The sequence below is a fragment of the Cebus imitator genome, unplaced genomic scaffold (assembly GCF_001604975.1).
Source record: "Cebus imitator isolate Cc_AM_T3 unplaced genomic scaffold, Cebus_imitator-1.0 Scaffold613, whole genome shotgun sequence".
In the NCBI taxonomy this organism is placed as follows: domain Eukaryota; kingdom Metazoa; phylum Chordata; class Mammalia; order Primates; family Cebidae; genus Cebus; species Cebus imitator.
The window spans coordinates 578,187-585,998 of NW_016107928.1; the positions used below are offsets into that span (position 1 = coordinate 578,187).

Consider the following 7,812-nt stretch of genomic DNA (forward strand, 5'->3'; position numbering starts at 1 on the left):
TTTCTTGAGTACACTTTAAGTAACTGCAAAGAAGTTTAAAGAGGTCCTAGGTTCAAAATTTGCCTGTGGATTATACAGACATATGTCACTGGGATGATTCTGCAGCATTTGCATGTGTTCTGAGCTGTTGTAGTAGATCAGCTCTAGGAGGAAAAGCGATTGCCAAGGCAGACATTTTTACTGTCCCCAGGTTGCTACTTGTTATTTTCTGGTCTGGCTTTCTAAGATCAAAGGACTGCAGGAGACTCGCTGAATTCATTCTGCAGTGTGGGGAAGACAAATGGATAGGTGTCCTGATGGGAGAATGCACGCTTCAGAGAGGTAAGCATGCTGGCTGTCTCTTTAGCCACATAGCCCAGGAGGTGGCCATTTCTGCTCCCTTCATCTCCTCGCGTAGCTCGGCTGGACAGTTGGTTCCTTTCCGGTGCAATCATCAATCTTGATGTTTGTGCAGAGCAGTCCTGACAAGCTGGTACAGCATGGTCCATTGCACCATGTGTACACAACAAAATCATCAATCATTAACGTAAAAAACCTTCCAAAGGCCACATTACCAGGGGTTGGGCAAGGATTGATCATAGTTCTAGGGTCCTTTGGAGCTGTGCTGGGAGTGAACAACCAGATATACTGTGTTACTCCTTTCTACCCTCCTGTTTTCCAGCTTCGCACCTGGCAGGTGCAGTGGCTTAGTCTCTCTGATTCCCAAGTTCAACACCCCCAGGGAAAAGCTTTGTTTGGTTCATCTTCGGTCAGGTGCTCACTTCTGGGCCAATCAACAAGAGATGGTGTGTGTGTGTGTGTGTGTGTGTGTGTGCACATGTGCGCCATTAGGATTAAACAGAATTTCTTAGAAGATGATACTTTTGAGGGAGTTAAGATGAAGCTGCTTGTTGTAGGTTGGGTTCCTCAGGAAACTGACACTGCAGTGGTTTACTGTGCAGGATGTTCACTAAGAAGTGCTCTTGGGATCAACACCTGTGGAAGGTAGGAGGATGAAGCAGGATTGGGTAGAGCTTTGATGCAGGACTGATGGACTCAGCTGACCCTATAGGGAACTCTGGGGTTAGAACAGCAGTTCAGAGCTGTCCAGGGCTGAGTGGAAACGTCCAGACTTTTATACCCTTGGCTTGATCGTCAGTCAGTGGGCATGGGCTGCCCTCTGCAGCTGAGGCAGACCTGGAGGATATGACAGCTGAGGGCTGTCTGCTGGCCACACTCTTAGAGTTGGGCAAGAAGTCCTACACTGAAGGGGAATCTGGGTAGTACATCACAGTGCCCTACTTAAAGGGACACACACACACACAAACACACAATTACACAATTCTAGGGCATTTGAAACATTTTAAGCCACATCATACTCCAGAAAGTTTGCATAGATTTATATTTTATTTCAACTTGAAATAAAGAAATTTTATAACTCAATATTAAAAATTCAAACAAGTCAATTAAAAATGAGCAAAATATTTGAGTAGGCATTTTCCCAAAGATGACATATAAATGGCTAATGCACCTGAAAAGACGTTTAACAGTGTTAAAGCCTTATTGGCTAGACGCGGTGGCTCATGCCTGTAATCCCAGCACTTTGGGAGGCCGAGGCGGGTGGATCACCTGAGGTCATGAGTTTGAGATCAGCCTGGCCAACATGATGAAACCCCATCTTTTACTAAAAATACAAAAAATTGGCCAGGTGTGGTGGCATGCACCTGAGGCAGGAGAATCGCTTGAACCCGGGAGACAGAGGTTGCAGTGAGCTGAGATTTCGCCATTGCACTCCAGCCTGGGCAACAAGAGCAAAACTCTTATCTTTTTTTTTGAGACAGAGTCTCACTCTGTTTCCTAGGCTGGAGTGCAGTGGCGTGATCCTGGCTCACTGCAACCTCCGCCCCCCAGGGTTTCAAGCGATTCTCTTGCCCCACCCTCCCAAAGTGCTGGGATTACAGGTGTGAGCCACCTTGCCCAGCCCAAAACTCCATCTTTCAAAAAAAAAGGAAAAGAAAAAAGATGTTTAACATCATCATCATTAGGCAAATGCAAATCAAAACCACAGTGAGATACTTCATGTTCACTGTGATGGCTAGAATAAAATAAGACAGACAGTAACAAATGCTGGCATAAATGTGGAGAAATAGAAAACCTCACATATTGCTGGGTAGTATGACAAAATGGTATAACGAATTTGGAAAATAGTTTGGCAGTTTCTTAAAAAATTAAACAGAATTTACTATATGACTCAGAAATTCTACTCCTAGGTATCTACTTAAGAGAGGCCAACACATATGTCCACACAAAGACTTGTATGCAGATGTTCATGGCAGCATTATTCACACTAGCCAAAAGATGGAAATAACCCAGATATCCATCCACTGATGAATAGATAAACAAAATGCTATCTAGCCATGCAATGGATATTATTTTGCTATAGCTAAGAATGAAATACTGATAGATGCTATGCAATGAATGAATGAAGGAATGATCTCCAGGATGTCTTCCCTGATCTCTGGATTCCTCTAGCATTTCATCTGTAATCTAATGTAATATAATACCTCATATTATGGGTTTTGGTTTTTTTTTTTAAATGAAGCCTCGCTCTGTCACCCAGGGTAGAGTACAGTGACGCGATCTTGGCTCACTGCAACCTTCACCTCCTGGGTTCAAGCAATTCTCTTTTCTCAGCCTCCTGAGTAGCTGGGACTACAGGTGTGTACCACCACGCCCAGATAATTTTAGTTTTTTTTTTTTTTGTAAAGACGGGGCTTCACCATGTTGGCCAGGCTGGTCTTGAACTCCTGGCCTCAAGTGATCCACCTGTTTCGGCCTCCCAAAGTGCTGGCATTACAGGCATGAGCCACCACACCTGGCCCTAGATATTCTTATACATGCATTTTGGTGGACATATGCACTCATTTCTCTTGAGTATATACTTAGGAGAGGGATTGCTAGATCATAAAGCAGGCATATGCTTAACTTTAGTAGATACCGTAAAACTGTTTTTCTTTTTTTTCAGACAGTTTCGCTCTTGTTGCCCAGGCTGGAGTACAATGGCATGATCTTGGCTCACTGCAACCTCTGCCTCCCGGGTTCAAGTGATTCTCTTGCCTCAGCTTCCTGAATAGCTGGGATTATAGGCATGCATCACTATGTCTGGCTAATTTTGTATTTTTAGTAGAGATGGGGCTTCTCCATGTTGGTCAGGCTGGTCTCAAACTCCTGACCTCAGGTGATGCGCCAATCTTGGCCTCCCAAATTGCTGGGATTACAAGTGTGAGCCACAGCGCCTGGCCATAAAACTGTTTTTCAAAGTGGTGGTATGAATTTTTACTCCCACCAATGATGTATGAAAGTCTCAATTGCTCTACGTCTTTTGGATGGTGGTTACCAGAATATATGCGTGTTTATGTACATATGTGTGTGTATAAACATTTATGACTAGTGTACTTTACATACTTTAATATATACAGGCCAGGCGTGGTAGATCATGCCTGTAATCCCAGCACTTTGAAAGGCTGAGACAGGCAGATCGCTTGAGTCCAGGAGTTTGAGACCAGCCTGGTCAACATAGTGAAACTCTGTCTCTACAAAAAGTTTTAAAAAATTAGCTGAGCCGGGCGTGGTGGCTCACGCTTGTAATCCCAGCACTTTGGGAGGCCGAGGCGGGTGGATTACGAGGTCAAGAGATCGAGACCATCCTGGTCAACATGGTGAAACCCCGTCTCTACTGAAAATACAAAAATTAGCTGGGTGTGGTGGCTCACACCTGTAGTCCCAGCTACTTGGGAGGCTGAGGTGGGAGGATGACTTAAGTCCAGGAGGTCGAGGCTACAGTGAGCTGTGATTGCATCACTAAACTGCAGACTGAGTGACAGAGCGAGACGCTGTCTTAAAAAAAAAAAAAATTTACACACACACACATATGTTGTATCTCAGTTTTTAATAGTTAATTCAGAAAAGGAGGATTCTAAATGTAATGAAGTTTTAGGAATACTTTAACCAATTTAAATTTTCTTTTTTAATGTATATCCAAAAGTGATATATGAGAAAAACAAATGTCTGGCTAAGTCTAAAAGAACTCTTTGAATAAAAATAAAATAAAAATTCTAAGTGATCAGGGACACTTACTGGTGTTCACACATATTCCAAGTCAGAGGAATGTCACGTGATCACCCATTTCTCAATAACACAGAAACATGCCCACCCACCTCACTGGACTTCATCCCAGAGTGTACAATGCTGAAACTTCCTCTGTGGGGCCTTTAAGACACTGTCCAGAGAGAGGTTGGCAGGTAGATGGCTGGGCCTGTAAAGGCTGACCAAGGCCACCGACAAGTACTTGGTGAAGGTCAGCAGGCAGGTTATCTTGCCAGCTCCTAACTGAGTTCATTTCTAGGTTTCAGGCTCCTGGCTCCACTCTGAAAGAACATCTGTTGTGACTTTCTGGCAATGCCCAACTCAACCCTGTCCCCTGTCTGTGCCCCATCCATTGGATCTGGGGCAGCCCAGTATTCTGCTTCATTCTCCCACTGCCAATCAGGATCAGCCCCTAGACCCTCTTTCTGTCATGTTTTGTCATTCTTCAAGTGTACTCAGTCAGATGCTTCAGCAAACTCTCTCAAAAATAGTAAAAAGAGTGATCATATTTTACAAACTTGGGGCCCAATATGCAAAGTCACTGTTTGGTCAGGATCTGATTAAGAGTCTTATTTCTAAAACCCAAAGGCAGGGCGCTGGATATAGAATTCAATTCTAGTTGCCCCCCATCCACACCCCCCATGACTGGATTGTGGAGAATTAAGCTTAATTTGCTCAGCCTTTTCTTTGTATATTTTTTAAAATAAAAAATAAGGCTATTCAATTTTGCATAAGCAATAGAGATCTTTACTGTATTTTTATTCAATTCTCCAAACCGTCATTAGACTTTAAATTGGATTCACAGATACAGTGTTTGGAGATATTTTTTCTCACTGAGATTTAGTACCTTATTTGTTCCTGACTCATGTGATTCCCAGGTATCTGAAATGTATAAATTATTTATAGTCCAGATGGTGATCTGATACTATCTGCATCTAAAAATGTTCTGTGCTTTTGCTGCAGACACAGATACTCAATTACAAAATTCAGGTTGGTCTTTAGGTCCTAGCCCGATAGCTGAAAGCATTCTTGATTACAAAGAAATACTCTAAATTCCAGCAGCCTTTTTCCCTCCTGCTTTCATTGCTTAGCCTTAAAAACCATTCCTCTGTGGGAGCTACCAAGTTAAGGAAGAGAAAAGGGGGGAAGTTCCTTTTTTTTTCTCTTGCCGGAGGAGGGAATTTTTTTTTTTTTTCCTGGCCAAATTGAAAACATCTAAGTTTCAAAATGGGAAATTGTGGATAGATTGCTAATTGTTCTTCCAAATCCTTTTTGTTCATTTTTTGATAGCAAAATAAATCCTGAATTTAAGAAGGCAAAATGGCTTCCTGGAATAGAGACTACGTTACCCATCCTCCCTTACAGCTAGGTGTGGCCATGTGACTACATTCTGGCCAACTATATGTGAGCAGAACTTATGTATGCAACTTCTGGATCATGCCCCTAAAGGAGCAGAGTTTCCTACGCCCCTTCCTCTTTGCCCTCCTTGCTGGCTGGAAGAGGAATGTGGTAATGAGCCATCTGGTATCACGTGGACAACTCTTCACTCAGGGATGGTAGTTTCGTAACACAGGAGGAGCCGAGGAACCACCGTGGTGCTGAAACATCAGCCCTGGACTACCTATGCCCAGAGGGAGAAATGCTCTGCTTTCTTCCTTGTAAGACATTGTTATTTTGGTTCTCAGAGATAATAGCCAAAACTATGTTCTAACGAAAAACACAAGACACTTAGGCAGAATTGAAGATAATTTTGATCGAAAGACTAGGAAAAGCCTGATGCAGTGGCTCACACCTGTAATCCTAGCATTTTGGGAGGCCAGCGGGGGCGGATCACCCGAGGTCAGGAGTTCAAGACCAGCCTGGCCAACATGGTGAAACCCTGTCTGTACTAAAAATACAAAAAGTTAGCCAGGCATGGTGGCAGGCGCCTGTAATCCTAACTACTTGGGTGGCTGAGGCAGGAGAATCACTTGAACCCAGGAGGTGGAGGTTGCAGTGAGCCGAGATTGTGCCACTGCACTCTAGCCTGGGTGACAGAGCCAGAACCTGTTCTTTTTTTTTTTTTTTAAAGGATCCCAAAGATGCTCTTTTTGGGAAGAGACTCAAACATGTCTAGAAGGTTCTGAAACAAGCCAGAAACTATCACGTACACGTCAGGAGGTGTCTCAACATTTTCAGGGAGTCTTGAATAATCAGGAATGGTCCAAATAGGTCAGGAAGTATCTCAAACAGGTCAGCAAGCATCTCAAATATGTCAGGAAAAGTCAAGTAAGATGAGGCAAGTCAAAAATGGTTTCAGACGCATCAGGAAGAGTCTCAAATAGATTAGGGTCTCAAATTCACCAGGAATTTAAGAGTCTCAAATAGAGGGTCTCAAATTCACCAGGAATGATTTCAAACATAAAAAAAGAGTCTCAAAGTTGAGAAATTTTTGAAACAGGTCAGTAAGTATCTCTAACAAATTGGGATGTTTCAAAAACATGTCAGGAAGGGTCTGAAAGAAAGGGAAAGTGTCTTAAATACACCATGAAAAGCTTCACATGTGTCAGGCATCTGAAACATGCCATGAAGCATATTAAACAAGTCAGAAGAGTTTTCCAACATAACAGATACAGTCTCAAAGTCATCAGGAAAAATCTTGTATGTATTAAGGTGGGCTTCAGATACATCAAAAAGCATCTCATGTCTGTCCAGAAGAGTGTCAAGTATCAATGATAGACTGGATAAAGAAAATGTGATACATATACACCTTGGAATACTATGCAGACTTAAAAAGGAAGGAGATCATGTCCTTTGCAGGGACATGGATGGAGCTTGAAGCCATTATCCTCAGCAAACTAACACAGGAACAGCAAACCAAACACTGCGTGTTCTCACTTATAAGTGGGAGCTGAACAATGAGAACACATGGACACAGGGAGGGGAACAACACACACTGGGGCCTGTGGGGCAGAGGTGGGGTAGGGGGAGGGAGAGCATCAAGATAAATATCTAATGCATGCTGGGCTTAATACTTAGGTGATGTGTTGATAGGTGCAGCAAACCACCATGGCACACGTTTACCTGTGTAGCAAAACTGCAGGTCCTGCACATGTATCCCAGAACTGTAAATTACATTTTAAAAATATGTCAGGAAAAGCATCTAGTAAACAAGCCAAGAAGGGTCTAAACATTAGGAGGAAGACTCTTACCAGGTCAGGATGGATCTCAAACCTTTGAGAAAAGGTCTTAAGCAAGTAAGAATGAGTGTCAGCCAGGTGTGGTGGTTCACGCCTGTAATCCCAGCACTTTGGGAGTCTGAGGCAGGCAGATCATGAGGTCAAGAGATTGAGAGCATCCTGGCCAACATGGTGAAACCCCATCTCTACTGAAAATACAAAAATTAGCTGGGTGTGGTAGCATGCACGTAGCATGCGCCTGTAGTCCCAGCTACTCCGGAGGCTGAGTCAGGACAATTGCTTGAACCTGGGAGGTGGAGGTTGCAATAAGCTGAGATCATGCCACTGCACTCCAGTCTGGTGACAGAGCAAGACTCTGTCTCAAAAAAAAGAGTCTCAAACCAGTCAGGAAGGACATAAAACATGACAGAAAGAGGTTCAAAGTCATCGGAAAGGGTCTCAAATAGTCAGGAAGGGTCTCAGATAAGTCAGAGAGTCTCAAATAGGAAGATAACTTAACAAACCAGGA

The 7,812-nt window shown here is 43.3% G+C and overlaps 1 pseudogene across 1 annotated transcript in view; it reads right to left on the minus strand.

Annotated features, from left to right (window-relative positions):
• Positions 1 to 227: 227 nt before the first annotated feature.
• Positions 228 to 7,812, minus strand: part of LOC119469260 — a 34,478-nt pseudogene continuing 26,893 nt past the window's right edge. Inside the window, exon 3 of the transcript XR_005198066.1 lies at positions 228 to 469. The product of XR_005198066.1 is annotated as a 60S ribosomal protein L13-like (transcript). The remainder of the gene's footprint in view (positions 470 to 7,812) is intronic.